Source organism: Heloderma suspectum, chromosome 7, assembly GCF_057233095.1.
Source record: "Heloderma suspectum isolate Gila_16-S chromosome 7, 16-S_ref, whole genome shotgun sequence".
Lineage (NCBI taxonomy): Eukaryota > Metazoa > Chordata > Lepidosauria > Squamata > Helodermatidae > Heloderma > Heloderma suspectum.
This window is the reverse complement of record NC_139464.1, coordinates 81,580,108-81,602,721: the sequence shown is the minus strand read 5'-3', so window position 1 is coordinate 81,602,721 and position 22,614 is coordinate 81,580,108. Positions and strand designations below refer to the sequence as shown.

General features: G+C 44.4%; 1 long non-coding RNA gene across 1 annotated transcript in view; it reads left to right on the top strand.

Moving 5' to 3' along the window:
• The window catches only part of LOC146340003 (uncharacterized), a 41,161-nt gene that overhangs the window by 3,134 nt on the left and 15,413 nt on the right, over positions 1-22,614 (top strand). The window lies entirely within an intron of this gene.

Below are 22,614 nucleotides of genomic sequence, written 5' to 3'. Positions count from 1 at the left end.
AGCCTTATCATACTCCTTTCCCAAGTTTGAATCCATCGGTTGTTCCATGTCCAGTTCTTACTGTTGCTTCTTGACCCTCATACAGGTTTCTCAGGAGACAGGTAAGGTGGTCTGGTACTCCCATCTCTTTAAGAATTTGCCACAGTTTGTTGTGATCCACACAATCAAAGGCTTTAGCTCAGTCAATGAAGCAGAAATAGACGTTTTTCTGGAATTCTCTTGCTTTCTCCATGATCCAGCGAATGTTGGCGATTTGATCTCTAGTTCCTCTGCCTCTTCGAAATCCAGCTTGTACTTTCGGTAGTTCTCGGTTCACATACTGCTGAAGCCTAGCTTGTAGGTTTTTTAGCATAACCTTGCTGGCATGTGAAATGAGCACAATTGTACGGTAGTTTGAACACTCTTTGGCATTGCCCTTCTTTGGAACTGGAATGTAAACTGACCTTTTCCAGTCCTGTGTCCACTGTTGAGTGTTCCAAATCTGTTGGTATATTGAGTGCAGCACTTTAACAGCATCATCTTTTAGGATCTTAAATAGCTCAGCTGGAATACTGTCATCTCCGCTAGCTTTGTTGTTAATAATGCTTCCTAAGGCCCACTTGACTTCACTCTCTAGGATGTCTGACTCAAGTTCAGTGACCGCACTATCATGGCTATCAGGGACATTAAGATCTTTCCTGTATAGTTCTTCTGTGTATTCTTGCCACCTCTTCTTAATCTCATCTGCTTCTGTTAGGTCCCTGCCTTCTTTGTCCTTTATCATGCCCATCTTTGCACAAAGTGGTCCCTTGATATCTCCGATTTTCTTGAAAAGATCTCTAGTCTTTCCCATTCTATTGTTTTCCTCGATTTCTTTGCATTGTTCATTTAAGAAGGCCTTCTTGTCTCTCCTTGCTATTCTCTGGAACTCTGCATTCAGTTGGATATATCTTCCCCTTTTCCCTTGCTTTTCGCTAGGGATGTCAGAGAATTCCGCGACGGATCTCGGTGAGGCCGAATGCCAGTGCATTCACTCCCCCGAAATCCGTCGCGGAATGAAGACCCCCCCCAGCTCATGAAAGGCGCACGGGACGAAGTCCCCACCGCCCCCAACCCACAAAAGGTGCGCGAAACGGAGCACTTACCTGCTCCCATCAGCACTGCTTTGCAAATGGCGGCTGCCTGGCAGCCGCCATTCTCTTCCTCTTCTCTTCATAGCCGTGATAGGCTACGTAAATACTTACATAGCCTATCACGGCTAATGCAGGGACACCATTTGCGTCCCTGTGGAGGCCGTGATAGGCTACATAAATACTTACATAGCCTATCACGGCAGGGAGAAAAAAACCCAGTGTACGCAAATGGCGGTGGCTACCGCCATTTGCATACGCTGGGTTTTTTTTCCCCTGCCGTGATAGGCTATGTAAGTATTTACATAGCCTATCACAGCGAAATGCAGGGATGCAAATGGTGGCGGCTATGACAGCCACCATTTGCATCCCCACAGGGCTGCCCAGCGGCCGGATGTCCGGCTACAGGTGGCCGGAGCTGGCCAGCGGCTCCGCGGCTTGGCCGCGGATTGGAGCCGGCCAGGCAGGATTCCGGGGGGGAGAACCGGATCGCCTCCCCCCCATTGAGGATTCCGGGGGGAGGGATAGAGCGCCTCCCCCCCACCGCGGAAACAGAACGGAACGGAAGGTAAGTGTTCCGTCCATCCCTACTTTTTGCTTCCCTTCTTTCCTCAGCTACTTGTAAAGCCTTATCAGACAGCCATTTCTTGCATTTCTTTGCTTTCTTGCATTTCTTTTTCTTTGGGATGGATTTCGTTGCTGCCTCCTGAACAATGTTACGGACCTCCGTCCATAGTTCCTCAGGCACTCTGTCTATCAGGTCTAATCCCTTAAATCTATTCGTCACCTCCACTGTATATTCATAAGGGATATGATTGAGGTCATACCTGAATGGTTTAGTGGTTTACCCTACGTTCTTCAATTTAACCGAAATTTTGCAACAAGAAGCTCATGATCTGAGCCACAGTCAGCTCCAGGTCTTGTTTTGACTGACTGTATAGAGCTTCTCCATCTTTGGCTGCAAAGGACATAATCAATCTGATTTCGATATTGACCATCTGGTGATGTCCATGTGTAGAGTCGTCTCTTGTGCTGTTGGAAAAGAGTGTTTGCTATGACCAGTGTGTTCTCTTGGCAAAACTCTATTAGCCTTTGTCCTGCTTCATTTTGTATACCACGAAGGCCATGCTTGCCTGTTATCCCGGTGATTTCTTGACTTCCTACTTTAGCATTCCATTCCCCTATGATGAAAACGACATCTTTTTTTGGTGTTAGTTCTAGAAGGTGCTGTAGGTCTTCATAGAACCCATCAACCTCAGCTTCTTCGGCATCAGTGGTTGGGGCATAGACTTGAATTACTGTGATGTTGAATGGTTTGCCTTGGATTCGTACTGAGATCATTCTATCGTTTTTGAGATTGTACCCCAGTACTGCTTTTCCCACCCTTTTGTTGACTATGAGTGCTACTCCATTTCTTCTAAGGGATTCTTGTCCACAGTAGTAGATATGATGGTCACCTGAATTAAATTCGCCCATGCTTGTCCATTTTAGTTCTCTGATTCCCATGTTGTCAGTGTTCAATCTTGCCATCTCATGTTTGATCACCTCCAGCTTACTTTGATTCATTGATCTTACATTCCAGGTTCCTAAACAATATTGTTCTTTACAGCATCGGATTTTCTTTTCACCACCAGACACATGCACAGCTGAGTGTCCTTTTGGCTTTGGCCCAGCCGCTTCACTCTTTCTGGCGCTACTTGGAAATTCCCTCTGCTCTTCCCCAGAAGTATATTGGACACCCTCCGACCTGAGGGGCTCATCTTCCAGCGTCATCTCTTTTAGCCTTGTGATACATTCCATGGGGTTTTCTTGGCAAGAATACTGGAGTGGGTTGTCATTTCCTTCTCCAGTGGACCACATTTTGTCAGAACTCTCCACCATGACCTGTCCGTCTTGGGTGGCTCTGCACGGCATAGCTTATGGCTTCACTGAGTTACACAAGCCCCTTCACCACAACAAGGCGTGCATGAAGGGGATGGAATGATATAGTTCTGTGATATATCCAATGTGACCTTGGACACCTTTCTTGGCACCTACCAAGCTGCCCTACCCATCCTTCTTTTTATTTTATTTTATTTTTAATAACAAAATGTCTTACTGGAAGCTGGGATTGCTTCAAAGCAAAGTGAGGGCCTCTATGCGCTTCCACCTTTTCCCATGAAAGCCTCCGCATGTGGGGCTCAGAGACATTCTTAGGAAATGAAGATGGTAGGTGGCTGTAGGCCAGTTCTTTCATCTGCAGTGCACCCATTTTGTGGTGGTGCCCAGGACAGTTTCTCAAATCCTCCCCCTCTGAAGCGGTCTAGACAGGCTATAAAGCCCATCTAGTGAAATCTGCAGGGTAGGAGGATGGGGAAGCGAAGATGGCCTCTGCTGCTCCTCCCGCCCTGCACTGGATGATCAGACACCTCCGAGTTTGGGGGTCTTCCTATCACCAAGGGTGAAATCGATAGGATTGCACCCTAAAATACAATATGACTTACGTCTGAGTAAACATGCATAGAATTACACTGCTTACACCGATGGCCTGCCTGTGGTGATCCACCTTAAAGATTCATCTGCCTTTTCCTGATTTCAGCAGTCCTAGAGGCTTTTGAAACTCACTAAACTTCACAAGAACGAGCAAGCCTATCCAAAAAGAGAAAAAGAAAATGTGAGGGTGAATAAATGCTTGTGATAACATGACACTCCTTACAGTAAACTATCAAGGGGTTCTTGTGCCACTCTTATGAGAAAACAGAACTTTGAGTCACAATTTCACATTAGGAACAGTCCAGGCATAGAAAAATGGGATAGCTGGATTTCTAAGCATCGTACTTTATTTCCCTATATGTGTGTCATTTTGTTTCCCACTTCAAGTGATACAGCATATGCTTAAACTACTCTTTTTGAGTAACCAGAAATCCCTGCATGTCCACATTTCACACCTGGCTCTCTGCTGATCCAGAAATGGCAATAAAGGGTAGTTGGATTTTTAAGATCCCGCATTTTTTCAGGATTGCTTACATGTACAGAATATTGCAAGACATTTCAGTGCTAGCAAAACTAAATATGGCATGACTGTGTCAGCCTCTTGTACTGTGATAAATTGCTACGTCAGGAACTCAGACCTGGAAAGATATCTGTCACTCCTTTTCAGGCATAGCAAAAATATGTGAGTGGGTTTCTAAAAGTCTTCTATGATAGCATCCCGTGCCTATAATATCTCATTCTCCAGCTCAGGGGTAACAAAACAATGTTGTCTGCACTTCTGCTGCTTCTGTAGGTAAACAAATGCTTTGCATCCATATCTCACACCTGTTTCTGTGGTCTAGATATAGTAAAACACGGCAGCTGCAGCTTTTCCTGCCACGAAAATATTATGAAAGGAAAAGTCTCTGCTGGTGAATTTCTCCCTTCCTCAGAATTCTACACAAGTGGAGTCCTGTATGCAGAATGGAATCTGGGGTGCAAACTGAAAATGCAGTTGCTGTGTATCATCAAGCTGATGTCAGTGTGAACAAAAGAATGGAAAAGAATGGTTGCTGCACATGTTTCATCTCTCCTGATCTGCCTGCAAGGACTGTCCACATAGTGCCCTCTTCAAAAAGCAGTAACTGCACTTAGAAGCTGCTTGGAAAGAGGTAGGGGGTTGGGGTTATGCCTCCCCAAGGGTTTGGACTGCATGACCCACATCTGAATTTGGGCCAGAGGCTTCCAGAACAAGTTTCATCACACATGAAAACAAATGTTTTCACATGTGTTTGGAGAAGGGCCGCAGCTCATTGGTGGATTACCTGCTTTGCAGGCAGAAGGTCCCATGTTCAAGCTCTGGGATCTCCAGGTAGGACTAAGGAAAACCCCTGTTTGAAACCTTGGAGAGCCTAATGCTAACCAATGGTTTATTTAACCCATGGTTTGTTGCCCTGTCCAGGGTTTGTCTGGCAGATGATTGAACAAACCATGGTTTGCCTTCTCAGTCCCTGGGTTGCTTGTTTCCTGCCTCCTTCACCTGCTTCCTCCCTGTATCCCGAATACTTTTGCAGTATTTTTTCAGTTCTGTACCTGCATGTAGAGGAGCTGGGTTGTTTTTTTTACCACTCTTGTCCACTGCCTCTGTAGCCTGGTGAAACCACCCATGAAAACCCACAGTTCTGGGTTTGCACATAACAACAGTGATTTAAACAACCCCAGCTTCACAACCCAACAACAAACCATAGGTTCTTTCTGGATTGTTTTTGGTTAACAGTGAAGGTAGAAAGCCAGCAGTGGGGTGGGGGCTATCCAGTGTATTGCACTGAATGCCACATGTACAACTATCTACCTGCTGGACGCAAGTCCTGGGTGTGTGCTTGGTGTAATGAGCTCCTGGCTCTCAGGGAACAAGTGTATTCCCTTGAGGCCAAGGCTGCTGACCTGGAGTAGCTAAGACAGGCAGAGAAGTTGGTGGATGAGACCTTCAGGGACCTATTAGCTGTGTCCCACTCCTGGGGTGACAGCTCCTCTGCTGTCAATGGAGAAGGAGGGTCTTGGAGAAGGAGGGCGTCGTTCTGAGGGACAGGGAAGTGATCCCTTAGAAGAAACCCATTCCTTGGAAAATGAACAAATATCCTCTCGCACCGAGGATGTGCCTTTGGGGGGAAGCTTGTGGTAGCGGGAGATTCGAAGATTAGACATATAGACAGCTGGGTTTGTGATGGGCGTGTAGACTGCATGGTGAATTGCCTGCCTGGTGCAATGGTTGCAGATATCACACGCCATCTAGATAGCCTAGTAGACAGTGCTGGGGTAGAGTCAGTGCTTGTGGTCCATGTTGGTACCAGTGATGTGGGGAAATGTAGTCGTGAGGTCCTGGAAGCCTAATTTAGTTTGCTAGGTAGGAGGTTGAAATCCAGGACCACCAAGGTGGCTTTCTCGGAAATGCTACCTGTTCTACGCGCAGGGCCAGCTAGACAGGCAAAGCTGAGGAGTCTCAATGCGTGGATGAGATGGTGATGCATGGATTTGTGAGGCAGTGGGAAACATTTTGGGACAAGCTGGGCCTGTACAAGAGGGACTAGACTGCTGGCGGTAAACATAAAAAGGGTGGCAGAACAGCTTTTAAACTAAACCCCGGGGGAAACCTGACAGGAGCTGGGAAGCATCTGGTTTGGGTTAAATCATCCCAAAGGGATGAAGATGAAAATGTTTTTGATTGCCCAAATGTAGAAGGCGAGGAAATAGGCCAGGAGTACATGGCAGAACATAATAGCCAATCAAAGGGGCAAACATCCTATAGCAAGAGATGCACACACCAGAGGCATCTGGGGAAGGATACCATGTATAGGTGTTCTTATGCAAATGCTAGAAGCCTCTGAGCCAAAATGGGAGAGCTGGAGTAGTAGGCATTAAAAAACCTGGTGGAGTGGAGAGAACCAGTGGGATATGGTCATCTCTGGATATTAACTCTATAGGAAGGACAGGGAAGGGTGTATTGGGGGAGGTGTTGCCCTGTACATCAAAGAGGGCATAGCGTTGAGCAGACTAGAACACCTAAAAGGGGTAGGCTTTTCCACAGAAGCATTGTGGGTGACAATACCAGGCTCCAAAACTAATTTAGTGCTAGGAACATGCTATTGCCCCCCAGAGCAGAATGCTCAGAGTGACCTTGAGATGGGAAGTGAAATCAGGGAGGCCTAAGTGTTGTAATAATGGGCAACTTCCAGTTATCCCCACATTGAGTAGATAAATGTCTAGCCATGACAAAGAGGTTAAATTTCTCGATGGCCTAAGCGATTGTGCCCTAGAACAGTTGGTCATGGAACTGACCAGAGGGGAGGCAACCTTGGATTTAATCCTAAATGGTGTCACCCAGGATGAGATGTAAATGTTGTTGAAACAATTGGAAACAGTGATCACAGTGCGATCAGATTTTACATTTAAATGGAAAATTACCCACTAAGTCCAACACAGTCACATTTGACTTCAAAAGAGGAAACTTCTCTAAAATGAGGGAACTGGTGAAAAGGAAGTTAAAGGGGCAGAGGGGTGTCAAGAGGATTAAATCCTTTCAAAATGCTTGGAGGTTACTCAAAACCACAATAATAAAAGCCCAGCTAAAATGTATACCACAGGTTAGAAAAGGTAGCACCACATCCAAGAGGTCGCTGGCATTGTTAATGAGCGGGGTTAAGGGAGCTATTAGAGAAAAGAGAGCTTCCTTCAGAAAATGGAAGTCTTGCCCAAGTGAGGAAAACAAAAGGCAGCACAAGCTTGCACAAAGGTGATGCGAGCAGACAATAAGAAATGCAAAAAAACAGTTTGAAGAGCATATCGCTAACAACATCAAGGCCAACAATAAAGAATTCTTTAAATATATCAAAAGCAGGAAACCAGCTAGGGAGGCAGTTGGACCATTGGATGACAATGGAATTAAAGGAGTACTGAAGGAGGACAAGGAGGTTGCAGAGAAGCTGAATGAATTCTTTTCATCCATCCTTACTGCTGAAGATATAGGACAGATACCTGTGCCTGAACGAATGTTTTCAGGAAGGGAGTCTGAGGAACTGAGGCGAATAGTGGTGACAAAAGATGAAGTTCTCAACCTTATTGATAAGTTGAAAGCAAATAAATCACTGGGCCCAGATGATATCCATCCTGGAGTTCTCAAAGAACTCAAATATGAAATTGCTGATCTTCTAACCAAAATATGCAACATGTCCCTAAGATCAACCTCTATACCAGAGGACTGGAAGATGGCCAATGTAACACCAATTTTCAAAAAGGAATCCAGGGTGGATCTGGGAAATTACAGGCCGCTTAGCTTAACGTCTGTTCTGGTAAATTGGTGGATTTTATCTTTTTATGAAAGATAAAATTAGTAAGCCTATAGAAGGACAAGCCCTGCTAAAAAAAGAATCAACATGGCTTCTGCAAAGGTAAGTCCTGTCTCACTAACCTTTTAGAGTTCTTTGAGAGTGTCACTGAACAAGTAGACAGGGGTGACATTGTTTACTTGGACTTCCAAAAGGCTTTTGACAAGTCCCTCACCAAAGACTCCTGAGCAAACTTAGCAGTCATGGAATAAGAGGACAGGTCCTCTTATGGATCAGTAACTGGTTAAAGAACAGAAAGCAGAGAATAGGAAGAAATGGTAAATTGTCCCAATGGATGGAATGAAATAGTGGTGTCCCTTAGGGATCTGTATTAGGACCAATGCTTTTTCAACCTGTTCATAAATGATCTGGAATTAGGAGTGAGTAGTGGGCCAAGTTTATGGATGACACCCCATTATTTAGGGTGGTTAAAACAAAAAGGGATTGTGAAGAGCTCCGAAAGGATCTCTCCAAACTGGGAGAATGGGCATCTAAATGGCAAATGCGGTTCAATGTAAGCAAGCGTAAAGTGATGCATGTTGGGGCAAAAAATCCCAACTTCAAGTATAGCCTGATGGGATCTGAGCTAGTGGTGACTTACCAGGAAAGAGATCTTGGGGTTGTGGACAGCTCAGTGAAGATGTCAACCCAGTGTGCGGCCGCTGTAAAAAAGGCAAACTCCATGTTAGGCATAATTAGGAAAGGAATTGAGAATAAAACTGCCAATATCATACTGCCCCTATACAAATCTATGGTGTGACCATGCTTGGAATACTGTGTACAGTTCTGGTCACCACACCTAAAAAAAGATATTGTGGAGCTGGAAAAAGTGCAGAAAGGGGCAACTAAAATGATCAAGGGGCTGGAGGAACTCCCTTTATGAGGGAAGGTTACAGCAGCTGGGATTGTTTAGCTTGGAAAAAAGGAGGGTAAGGGGAAACATGAGAGAGGTGTACAAAATTATTCATGGTGTGGAGAATGTGGATAGGGAGACATTTTTCCCCCTCTCTCAAAATACTAGAACCTGTGGTCATTCTATGAAGCTGATTGGGGGGGGGGGATCCAGGACAGATAAAAGGAAGTACTTCTTCACACAGCGCATACTTAAACTTTGGAATTCGCTACCACAGGATGTAGTGATGGCCACCAATTTGGATGGCTTTAAAAGGGAGTTGGACAAATTCCTGGAGGAAAAGGCTATCAGTGGCTACTAGTCTTGCTGGCTCCAATACCAGAGGCAGTGAGCCTATGTACACCAGTTGCTGGGGAACATGGGTGGGAGGGTGCTGTTGCACTCATGCCCTGCTTGTGGGTTCCTGGTTGACAGCTGGTTGGCCACTGTGTGAACAGAATGCTAGACTAGATGGACGCTTGATCTGATCTAGGATGGCCCTTCTTATGTTCTTAACAAAGCATGATTTGTTAGCACAACCACATTCACCCACCACAACAACCCAGAATTCAACAGTCCATATCATAGGTTAGTGTTACGTGGGAACCAGGCCATCAAGTTAGATAAACCAATGGTCAGACTCTGTATAAGGCAGCTTCTTCTATTCCACCCAGCCACAATGGGCCATATCCAAAGTAATGTGAGCAGAAGTCCACTCATGCAGAAGTCCTGCTCTTTCCTACCAGCTATGCATCTCAGTGTTTGTTTTCAGGAGAGACAACTGAAATGGGGGAGGGGGTGAATTTTCAGGGGACTGAGAAGAGGTGAAACCCTTCATCCCTGGCAAACGTGGACTTAGGCTGTATAGCACCATAGCAAAAAATGAAAAATGTTTCACAGTTATGACCATTTCATTAGATGGATTAAAGTTAGCTATGTTTACATCCCCCTATTTTTCTTGTAATTTTGTGCAACTCTGTCAATGAACTTCTCAAATGCAACATGTTCGTTTCTGCTCACTTCTTACGTGTCAGACAGTAGTTTCGGCCCTTCAGTTAATATACTTATTATTAGCTAATTCAAATGATCAGGCAGATGGTGACTTCTTCCAAAACATACAATTGTATTCAGTGATGAAAAAGAACATCACGATAGTTGCATCTGAAAGTAGCCAGAATTCGTACTGCATTCATTTCAGGGAAAATAGCACCTGGACTGTTTATATATTCAGAAAATGATAAGACTGCATCTGAGAAGTTGGGTGGGAGGAGGTTCAGAGAATTCAGGGGGATAATTCCCTGTTTGCCCCTTGAAAAGACCCTCAGAAAAGACACTGGATGTGGTGCGGGGGGGGGGGAATCGGGGGGGAATGAGTAGGAACTCATGTGTTCTCATGTGTCTTGAAATCAGTGTAGTGAGCTACTGTGTTGGGCAGGTTTAAGCTAGTAATATGTGCGAAGGACCATTTTCCATGAGCAGTCAGTAGCTACAATTCTCAACACTGAACTGGATCAAGACAGAGTCATACAGTATATCCATTGAAATGATGAGTTAGTCATTTCTTAGTTAAGTCCCACTGGTTTCAACTTTAGTTACGGGAGAGAAAACTTCCAAACTGTTCCAAAGCGTTCTTTAAAAGTCTGCTCTCTCTCTCTCTCTCTCTCTCTCTCTCTCTCCCTGCTTCCCTGTTGGAGGCTGCAGTTCTATGCACACTTAGTAGGAGGTGAGCCCCATTTAACTCAGTGGATCAGGCTACCCAGCAGCTGATAAATAGTTGAGGTAGTTCTCTCCTGTGTACCATGATGGCACTTTTACAAATGAATCCCTGTACAGAGGCTGGGGGAATTCATTTAGTTCGAATTGGCCCTTCATTTCCTTTTCTGAAACTCCAGAAACCTTTTAAGTTACCTTTTTGCCTTTGTGTCAGAGACAGAATTAGGAATAATTCACCCCAATGGTCTCTCCAGCAGCCAGAGTACTAATTTCAATCAATACATACTAAGCTCTTATTATTTTCTGTCTTTATTCAGCCTGTCCTTCGTAATGAAGTGACCCCACTCCACATGCAGACTCACACACATTTCTCTGATAATGGCAGATTTCTACCACCTAGTGGATAAGCTCTATATTCTCCCAAATTCCATGCTGCCATTCATTCTCCTGGCAGCTGCTTGGTAGATTTCGCCATATGACCCAGTGCTCATCAACTGACTTCATGGACATTCTCCAGCACAAGGATATCGGGTCACATCCATACACTATGCTGCTCTACTCCTTTGGTGTAAATTGCTGACCCCTCCCCCTCAAAATATATGGGTCTGGGTGGGTTGTTTCTTTCCTGATTGCTATTTGTTTGTTTCATAGATTTGATTTGATCCAGCTCTTCAATACAAAGTAATGCCATGGTAGCTAAGAGCTAAATCATAAAATCTTTGAAACATAAAGCAACAGATGAGATATCACAAAAATAGAAGCAGCAGCAGGTTAAAAAATACAGCATCAGTTAATGTTATTAGATTATATTTCATTTCTATACCGCCCAATAGCCGAAGCTCTCTGGGCGGTTCACAACAATTCACAAGATAATAAAGTGCAGCATAAAATTTCAGTATACAAAATTTAAACAATTTAAGGCACAATCTGAACTCAGAGGCATCCACCTATCCAATGCAGGGCAGGAGAACCATGGAGGGGATCAGTCCCTCCATGCTTCTTCTGCCCTGCATTTATGGCTAGATAACCAATTTTGGGTCTAGCCACGGGAAGGTGGAGTGGGGGAGGAGGCTGCCGGACAACACATAGGATGTGTCGTACCAGTATTTCTGCCTTCCCCACCCTGGAACGCAGCCCGGAACACCCCGTTTTGGCCACTCCATGCTCCTCTTTGGAGTGCAGAGTGCGGGGCTGTTCCGTGCTGCCTCTGAGGCAGCACGGAAGGGAGGGAATGTTGGTTATCCAGGAACCGACCTCGGAGCATGGGCTTCAAGGTCATTTCCCAGAAAACCAGATATCCTATGGCCGTCTAGCCGCTAACTAGCGGCCATACGATTGCTCCCTTAAAGTGCTAAAACAATTTCAATACAATTCTAGACCTGTTAAGACAGTTGACATAAATGCCCCATCATATGCCATTAAATGCCTGACAGACTCTCAACCTGGTGCTGAAAAGATGATAGTGTTGGCGCCAGGTGGGGCTCAGTGGGGAGAGCATTCCATAATTGGGGGGCCACCCCTGAAAAGGCCCTCTCGTTGCCACCTTCTGAGCCCCATGACCTGCTGAAAAAAACAAGGCTAGAATGTGTCCTGCTACATGTGTTGGGCTGATGACATATTGGGACACTGCCATGGCTGTTAAGGAGGCCATGAAATCCTGAGCCGCCCCAGAGACAGTGCCCTCAGCATGAATGTTGATGTTCCCCCAAACCTGCAGCCTGGGGGACCTCAGCTTAACATTCAAGACCACCTCTGACAGCTCAGGTAGGGAGACTGCTGGGTAGCAGGGTGGGCAGTACACCAGCAAAATCTCCAATCTGTCCTACTGGCCAGACACAAAGATGCAAGCACCCCAGACTAGAAGTCAGACAAACAGGGAGCCCTGAGCTAGAGAATTCATATAGATCACAGCAACCCCTCCTCCCTAGCCCTCAAGTCTACCCTGATGCTGAATCAAGGACCCCAGTGGGCCCAACTGGGAAAGACTTAACTCCTCCCTGTTTACCCACCCAGGTCTTAGTTATGCATGCCAGATTGGCTGCCTCGTCCATTATTAAATCATGGATAAGGGAGGTTTTATTATGCATTGATCTGGCATTTAAAAGCAGCATCCGAAGACCCGAGGGCAGGCCGATAAGCCAACTACCAAACCTCTGGGTACGGGAAAGACCAGAACATGGCACAGCTTTCTTGGTTAGCCCTCCTCCCAACACCATATCTCCTTCTACCACTCACTACACTAATTGATCTCCCCCCCATCCCCCCAATTGGCCCCATATCCTCCCTCCTAGGCACATACTCAGGACCTAAGAGGGGTCCAGTCCCCTAGATGATATTCACAGGCCTCACTTCTCCTTAGCTGACCTGGCTGCTGAAATACACATTCCGATATATTTCAAAAATGAAAAGCAGAAATTTACACTGGCATGTGCTGCATTTCACATTTCCCACATGTTTGCAGGACTTTTTTTTTTAAACATCTATAACCCCCACCCCTCCCTTCATCCACAAGGGATCCCAGGGTCAAAAGACAGTCCTATTGGAATTTATGAAACCTTTGCTCTTTAAATATAGGGTGATGTGAAGAAGGGAGGGGAAACCTATATGGGAAGGAACGAGATCCGGGGGGTGAGAAGGTTTTACTATAGTGTATTGAAAAATGAATACAACAACAATGGCTAATAGACTGTTAACAACAACAATAGACAATCCTATGCATGTTCACTCAGAAATAGGTCTCTCTGAATTCAGTGGCACTTACCCCCTAGTAGGGATGCATAGGATTGCAGCCTTAAGCCAGTAAAATCATTCATATTGCCATACACAATTTAAATATGGGTATGTTCTGTACTTTATATACTACAGCTGGGTGGTTCTTTTTAAATATGCAATTAGTTCTGACAGCGCGGAAAGCCAGTGTAGTATCGTGGTGAGGATGTTGGACTGGGAGCCGGGAGATTTGGGTTCTAGTCCCCACTCGGCTATGAAGCACACTGGATGACTTTGGGCCAGTCACAGACTCTCAGCCCAACCTACCTCACAGGGTTGTTGTTGTTGTAAGGATAAAATGGAGAAGAGGGGGACCATGTAAGCCGCTTTGGGTTCCTTGCAAGAGGAAAAAAGTCAGGATAGAAATGCAATAAATAAATAACCACATACATATTTTTTACAACGGAGAATTGCAAAAACAGTTTATGACATGGCACATCTCTTCAAAGTAGGGGGTGGGATAAAAAAAAATCCCCATTGGGTATGGCCTAGTCCGTGATGTGCCCAAAGTAGCTCTTTGGATCCCAATCTGAGATATGCGTGATATATCCCAGATTAAGGGCCCAATCCTATGCATGTTTAGACAGAAAAAGGTCCTGCAACTGGGACTTTCCCCCAACTACTGGCAGGGGAATGCTGGGAATTGTATGACTTTTTTTCTGTCTAAACATGCATAGGATTGTGCCTTAAAAGATATTTCTATGATACTTGTGAAAATGCCCTAAATATTTATCTCATTGAATTTGAATCTCACTGCCTACCACCAGGTGTCCTTCCTCCCTTAATAGTGCACATTACAGAAGAGTTTGCCATTGGACAGGGACTTTGCCTCAGTGTTGTTGTTTTTACAGAAACAACTGACAGGTGGGAATATTCACAACCTTCAAAGGGCCACCTTGCCAACAAAAAGCCTGGAATATTGTATAACATTTTTAAAAACACCTGTGTAGATACTGTGTACCAGTCATGTGCTTCTGAACATTCTTGAAACAAAGGCCAGAATCCAAGGAACATTAGTCACTCCAGCATCCCACTGAAATGAATGGGATATAATTTACTGTTTACTATATTTTAATCCCCCTTCATGGATCACTGCCTTGTTGTGGCGAAGGGGCTTGTGTAACTCAGTGAAGCCATAAGCTATGCCGTGCAGGGCCACCCAAGACGGACAGGTCATGGCAGAGAGTTCTGACAAAATGTGGTCCACTGGAGAAGGAAATGGCAACCCACTCCAGTATTCTTGCCAAGAAAACCCCGCCGGAAGATGAGCCCCTCAGGTCGGAAGGTGTCCAATATGCTACTGGGGAAGAGCAGAGGGTATTTCCAAGTAGCGCCAGAAAGAGTGAAGCGGCTGGGCCAAACCCGAAAGGACACTCAGCTGTGCATGTGTCTGGTGGTGAAAAGAAAATCCGATGCTGTAAAGAACAATATTGTTTAGGAACCTGGAATGTCAGATCAATGAATCAAGGTAAGCTGGAGGTGGTCAAACATGAGATGGCAAGATTGAACATCGACATCTTGGGAATCAGCGAACTAAAATGGACAGGCATGGGCGAATTTAATTCAGGTGACCATCATATCTACTACTGTGGGCAAGAATCCCTTAGAAGAAATGGAGTAGCACTCATAGTCAACAAAAGGGTGGGAAAAGCAGTACTGGGGTACAATCTTAAAAATGATCGAATGATCTCAGTACGAATCCAAGGCAAACCATTCAACATCACAGTAATTCAAGTCTATGCCCCAACCACTGAGGCCGAAGAAGCTGAGGTTGATCGGTTCTATGAAGACCTACAACACCTTCTAGAACTAACACCAAAAAAAGATGTCCTCTTCATCATAGGGGATTGGAATGCTAAAGTAGGAAGTCAAGAAATCACCGGGATAACAGGCAGGCATGGCCTTGGTGTACAAAATGAAGCAGGACAAAAGCTAATAGAGTTTTGCCAAGAGAACATGCTGATCATAGCAAACACTCTTTTCCAACAGCACAAGAGGCGACTCTACACATGGACCTCACCAGATGGTCAGTATCGAAATCAGATTGATTATGTCCTTTGCAGCCAAAGATGGAGAAGCTCCATACAGTCAGTAAAAACAAGACCTGGAGCTGACTGTGGCTCAGATCATGAGCTGCTTCTTGCAAAATTTCGGCTTAAATTGAAGAACGTCGGGAAAACCACTAAACCGTTCAGGTATGACGGATAAATCCCTGATGAATATACAGTGGAGGTGAGGAATAGATTTCAGGGATTAGACCTGATAGACAGAGTGCCTGAGGAACTATGGATGGAGGTCCGTAACATTGTTCAGGAGGCAGCAACGAAATCCGTCCCAAAGAAAAAGAAATGCAAGAAAGCCAAGTGGCTGTCTGATGAGGCTTTACAAGTAGCTGAGGAAAGAAGGGAAGTGAAAAGCAAGGGAGAAAGGGGAAGATATACCCAACTGAATGCAGAGTTCCAGAGAATAGCAAGGAGAGACAAGAAGGCCTTCTTAAATGAACAATGCAAAGAAATTGAGGAAAACAACAGAATGGGAAAGACTAGAGATCTCTTCAAGAAAATTGGAGATCTCAAGGGAACGTTTTGTGCAAAGATGGGCATGATAAAGGACAAAGAAGGCAGGGACCTAACAGAAGCAGATGAGATTAAGAAGAGGTGGCAAGAATACACAGAAGAACTATACAGGAAAGATCTGAATGTCCCTGATAGCCATGATAGTGCGGTCACTGAACTTGAGCCGGACATCCTAGAGAGTGAAGTCAAGTGGGCCTTAGGAAGCATTAGTAACAACAAAGCTAGCGGAGATGACAGTATTCCAGCTGAGCTATTTAAAATCCTAAAAGATGATGCTGTTAAAGTGCTGCATTCAATATGCCAGCAAATCTGGAACACTCAACAGTGGCCACAAGACTGGAAAAGGTCAGTTTACATTCCAATTCCAAAGAAGGGCAACGCCAAAGAGTGTTCAAATTACCGCACAATTGCACTCATTTCACATGCCAGCAAGGTGATGCTCAAAATCCTACAAGCTAGGCTTCAGCAGTATGCGAACCGAGAACTACCAGAAGTACAAGCTGGGTTTCGAAGAGGCAGAGGAACTAGAGATCAAATCGCCAACATTCGCTGCATCATGGAGAAAGCAAGAGAATTCCAGAAAAACGTCTATTTCTGCTTCATTGACTACGCTAAAGCCTTTGATTGTGTGGATCACAACAAACTGTGGCAAATTCTGAAAGAGATGGGAGTACCAGACCACCTTACCTGTCTCCTGAGAAACCTGTACGAGGATCAAGAAGCAGCAGTAAGAACCAGAGATGGGATAACCGATTGGTTCAAAATTGGGAAAGGAGTACGACAAGGCTGCATATTGTCACCCTGCTTATTTAACTTATATGCAGAGTACATCATGAGAAATGCCGGGTTGGATGAATCAGAGGTCGGAATTAAGATTGCCGGGAGAATTATCAACAACCTCCGATATGCAGACGATACCACCCTAATGGCAGAAAGCGAAGAGGATCGAAAGAGCCTCTTGTTGAGGGTGAAAGAGGAGAGTGCAAAAGCTGGTTTGAAACTCAACATTAAAAAAACGAAGATCATGTCATCTGGCCCTATCACCTCCTGGCATATAGAAGGGGAAGAAATGGAAGCAGTGACAGATTTTACTTTCTTGGGCTCCAAGATCACCGCAGACGGTGACTGTAGCCATGAAATTAAAAGACGCTTGCTCCTTGGGAGGAAAGCTATGGCCAACCTAGACAGCATAGTAAGAAGCAGAGACATCACCTTGCCGACAAAGGTCCGTCTAATCAAAGCTATGGTTTTCCCATTAGTAATGTATGGCTGTGAGAGCTGGACTATAAGGAAGGCTGAGCGCCGAAGAATTGATGCTTTCGAACTGTGGTGCTGGAGAAGACTCTTACGAGTGCCCTGGACTGCAAGGAGGTCAAATCAGTCCATCCTAAAGGAAATCAACCCTGAGTGCTCATTGGAAGGACAGATAATGAAGCTGAAGCTCCAATATTTTGGCCACCTAATGCGAAGAGAAAACTCCCTGGAAAAGACCTTGATGCTGGGAAAGACTGAAGGCAAAAGGAGAAGGGGACGGCAGAGGATGAGATGGCTAGATAGCATCACGGATGCAATGAATATGAACTTGAGCACGCTCCGGGAGAGAGCGCAGGACAGGAAGGCCTGGCGTGCTATGGTCCATGGGGTCACGAAGAGTCGGACATGACTGAACGACTGAACAACAACAACATATTTTAATCCACACAAGAAGAATGGACTGGGCAGATTACATAAATGTAGGGCGCAATCCTATGCATCTTTAGACAGAAAAAAGTCATATAACTTCCAGCATGCCCCAGCCAGCATGGCTGTCTGGGGAATGCTGGGAATTGTAGGACTTTTTTCCATCTAAACATGCATAGGATTGTGCCCTTAGTTGCAATGAACATTCTATTGATTTCAATGAGACTTAAGCATGACCAATGCACTTTGGATTTGGACCAAAATATTCCATGTGGTATTGTTTTCTGTGTATTTTTAAAATAGCATAGGAATATTTTCTTCTGCTAATGTTTTGCATTTCCCCCCTAATAGATGGTCATAATTTGAGATGAGTCATTGGATGGAGTGGCCCAGTCCTGGTGTTCCTTGTATTTTCTCTCCAGCAGCTAATCAGGATTGTCTGAACTGACAGTTTGCAGGACATGATCAGCAGCAGAGATTCTTGCCCATACCCACTGATGTGCATGAATATCTTTAGATCAGGGCCCTTGTCTCTTTTTATGGCACATTAGTATCCAGATTATATGGGCTGTTTTATATTTCAGTATCCATACAGCTGCTGGCTAACCACCCTTTTTATTGTTGGTGGGAGTAATGACCAGAGATGCTCTCCTGATGATCGTCACTCACTCTCCAACTCTTGGAATGGCATACTCAGCAGGACTGAGGGAATGGAGTAGAGGGACAGAAAAAAGAGTTTGTCATTTGAATTGAAGTAGAGAGAAAGGGCTGAGAGATAGCTGGGATTAGCTGGAACTGGGGGTATAACACAAGTTGTTTTCTGGGGATCTGATATAGTATCAGTAGAGTTGCTACTTGCTAAAAAGAGTACCTATTTGCTTCTGATATGCTGTGTTTGTATAAAGCAAGCATTACAAAGATACCATAAGTCTACTCTCTCATCCAAAAACAACTGAACCTTGTAGTTCTGCCTCTGGAATTCATCACCGCTTCATCAAGGACAGCTTGTAAGTATATGAAGAACCTGCTAACCTTACTGCAAAGAATTGAGCAAGATGACTTTCAGATTCCCTTTTAGCCCTACAATGCAGTGGTCATTTGATGTGGATGGGGGTTATTACCCCTCTTCTGAACCTCCCCTCCCCCAAACTTCAGCTTATTCAGAAACTGCCATAAATCCAGAGGGAGGAAAAAGTTTCCTGCTTCTTTAAGATCAAAGATTGTGCCTTGTCACCTTCCAAGTAAACTATATTCCTCAAAGTGGGTACAGTGGAAAAAAGGGTTGATAAGGAGATCACAGAATTGAGAAACAAAAGAAACCATCATTATTTATAGTTGTTGAAATTGCCCTCCTACCCATGTGCAAGACAGTATGTTCTTCAGAATTCTACATTAGCAGCAGGGATGCAAGTCTGCTTCTTCTGGAAAAAGCTCATTGATATTCAGGACTTTAAATCAGTATATCATGAAGTGCATTTCAAACAGTGACCAAGTAGCTAAGAAGCTACCAAAGAGCTAGGAAATGCAGAGGTTCTGTAAATCTTTTCCTGAACTGAAGACCCTGGAGCTGATTCTGTAGTTGTTTATGATTCATTCCTTTATGTGAATCCTCTGTTGTAAAGCTCAAACTCTGGGAGTCTTTTTAATTTATGTAAACTGCAGCTTGTAAAATATTGACTATTTCCCTTCCCTTTTGGCAGAAAGCAATGGTTGTAGCCATGCCAAAGCTGGACTCTTAAGTCAAGGACCTGATTTTTATGATTGTTCAGCTGCCATGATTCCTAAACATTTGTTTCAGTATTACGTGACAGTGACTTTCGCTTTCTTTGGAAATGGCAGTCACATGATGCTGTAAATTAAGTCTGTATATAAGAGGTGAGCCACAGGCAAAGCCCTTATCAACAGTCAGGGCCAGAAATATTGGAACAAGGATAACTGTTTTGGCAGTTGGCCTCTGTACACCACCACATTGAAGTTGAAAGGAAACACACCCAGATGGGAGCGAAGTCAGGACTTTCAGCTGTAATTCAAGGGGTTTGACAAAAGTGGGGCATTAACCATTCAGGAAGTATAGCCAGTGGCATACACACACACCCATTGTTGGTGGCTCATAAGTAATGGAACAACCCAACATTTCAAACGTAAGGATCGCCTTTAATACCTGGATGAAAATCCTTTGCAGTCAATGACTGCCTGAAGTCTGGAACCCATGGACATGAGCAAATGCAGAATTTCCTCCCTCGAAATGCTTTGCCAGGCCTTTACTGCAGCTGCCTTCAGCTGCTTCTTGTTTGTGGGTCTTTCTGCCTTCAGTCTTGTCTTCAGTAAGTGAGAAGCATGCTCTATTGGGTTGAGATCAGGTGACTGACTTGGCCATTGAAGAACATCCCACTTCTTTGCCTTCAGAAACTCTTGGGTAGCTTTTGCTGTATGTTTTGGGTCATTATCCATCTGCAATATGAAGTGGCGTCCTATCAGTTGGGCAGCATTTGGCTGCATCTGAGCAGAAAGTATAGCCCTATACACTTCAGAATTCATCCTGCTGATTTTATCAGCAGTCAGGTCATCAATAAACACCAGTGACCCGGTTCCATTGGCAGCTATACGTGCCCATGCCATAACACTGCCTCCACCATGTTTGACAGATGATGTGGTATGCTTTGGATCATGAGCTGTTCCTTTCCTTCTCCATACTTTTCTCTTCCCATCATTCTGGTACGAGTTAATCTTGGTTTCATCAGTCCAAAGGATCTTATTCCAGAACTGGGCAGGCTTTTTAAGGTTTTTGCTGGCAAAGGCTAATCTGGCCTTTCTGTTCTTGAGCGTTACCAGTGGTTTGCACCTTGTTGTGAAGCCTCTGTATTTACATTCATAAAGCCATCTCTTGGCTGTAGATGTTGACAATGACATGTCTACCTCCGCAAGAGCATTCTTGACCTGGCTAGATGTTGTGAAAGGGTCCCTCTTCACCATGAGCAGAATTCTGCGGTCATCCACTTTAGTTGTCTTCCATGGTCTTCCAGGCCTTTTTCTGTTGCTGAGCTTGCCAGTTAATTCCTTCTTTTTCAGGATGTTCCAAACTGTTGTATTGGCCACTCCCACTGTTTTTGCTATCTCTCTGATGGGTTTATTTTGTTTCCTCAGCCTAATGATGGCCTCCTTCACTCGCATGGACACCTTTTTGGACCTCATGTTGGGAGTTCCAGTGAACAGCTACCAAATGCAAATATAACACTCAGAACCCCCTCCAGGCCTTTTATCTGCTTGATTGGTCATGGGGTACCCAGGAAACAGGCCACATCTGGCCATGCAGCTGCTTGTCAGCCATTTGTTCCATTACTTAGGAGCCACCAACGATGTGTGTGTGTGTATGCCACTGGCTGTGCTTCCTGAATCGTTAGTGCCCCACTTTTGTCAAACCCCTTGAATTACAGCTGAAAGTCCTGGCTTCGCTCCCATCTGGGTGTGTTTCCTTTCAACTTCAGTGTGGCGGTGTATAGAGGCCAACTGCCAAAACAGTTATCCTTGTTCTAATATTTCTGGCCCTGACTGTATGTAAGTATTTCATACATGGCCATGTTTAAATGTACTTATTAATGTGTAGCATTAGCATGGCATTGGTTCAGCTACTCAGGCCATTGATTGCTGGCATGCAAACATGACACATTAATGGGTTAGTACACATAGAGTTAATGGGTTAGTACACATATATTTAATCAGGACCTGCCATACATTTTATTTTTTTATTTTATTACATTTATATCCCACCTTTCTTCAGTCATGGAACTCAAGGTGGCTACATGTAGTCTCCCCTCCAAGCACTGACCAGACCCAAACCTGCTTAGCTTCAGCAAGGTGGCTGCCTCATGTGCCTTCAGACTATGCCCTGGCACAACATGAAATGCTTACACCAGGGTGGCCCTCCAGATGTTGTTGGACTACATCCCCGACCATTGGCCATTTTGGCTGGGGCTGTTGGGAGTTGGAGTCAACATCTGGAAGGCCACAGGTTCCTCACCCCTGGGTTACATAGATAAGGGGTTCAGTCTTTGCCCACATCCTATATAAATCTGGCATTACCCTGGAGAAGTAACAACCTCCTGTTTTTGCTTTTTTATATTTCCTAGGAAAATAAGCACTCCACCCTTATTCTAATGATATATTGAGGTACCTTCTGATGAATAATCATTTCCTATTAATCATCTGATCCCCTAACAGGTCAGGAATGCAAAGTGGACAACTTAAAACTTTGATTGCAAAACATCACCATGGACCCTGGAAGCAATGGTGGGAGGGAAGGGAGGCTAAACCCACTCTTAACATGGGCTGGGGTGGGCAGCCGAACAGGCAAAAAGGACTGCTGTTGTAATCAAAGCTGACTGATGCCCTTTAAGTGTTCTATAGTTTTTACTTCAATTACTAGTCATTAGATTTCTTTATTTTTAGTTCAAGTGTTTGTATTATTGTGATAAAGCCATTTCAACATTATTGAATGGGGTAGCTTCTAGCTTTACGATCTGCCCATTAAATATGCAGATGTTTAAAAAAGCACACCTGAAAAGTAAGCAAAATTTATTACGATGGCAGCCATCTTAAAAACACTTCTGGGGTCCCTAAAAATCACAATAGCAATAGTCATGAACAAAAAGACAGTAGGAAAATAAGGGCAAAATGACACATAATTTCATTGATTTTATTTTATTTACAACATTTATATATCACTCCACATCTAAACAGATTCTGGAGCAGCGAACAATAAAAGAAAAAAGGATAAAACTCCATATTAAAAATTTAGCTTTTAAAAAACAATACCAAAAAAACCTGTGCCTGGTCAATCAAGGAAGCTTTCTTGAAATAAAGATGTGTTCAGGACGTGCCAAAAACAACACAGTGTTGGTGGCTGCCTGATCTCCAGAAGCCAGGAGTTCCACAGAAAGGGGGCCACCACACTGCAGGCTCTTCAGTGATAAACATGCTTTTTAGAAAGAGTGCTTAAACTGTCCTCCCCCCCCCGCTTTTTTTTTTTTTTTAAGAAAAAGCAG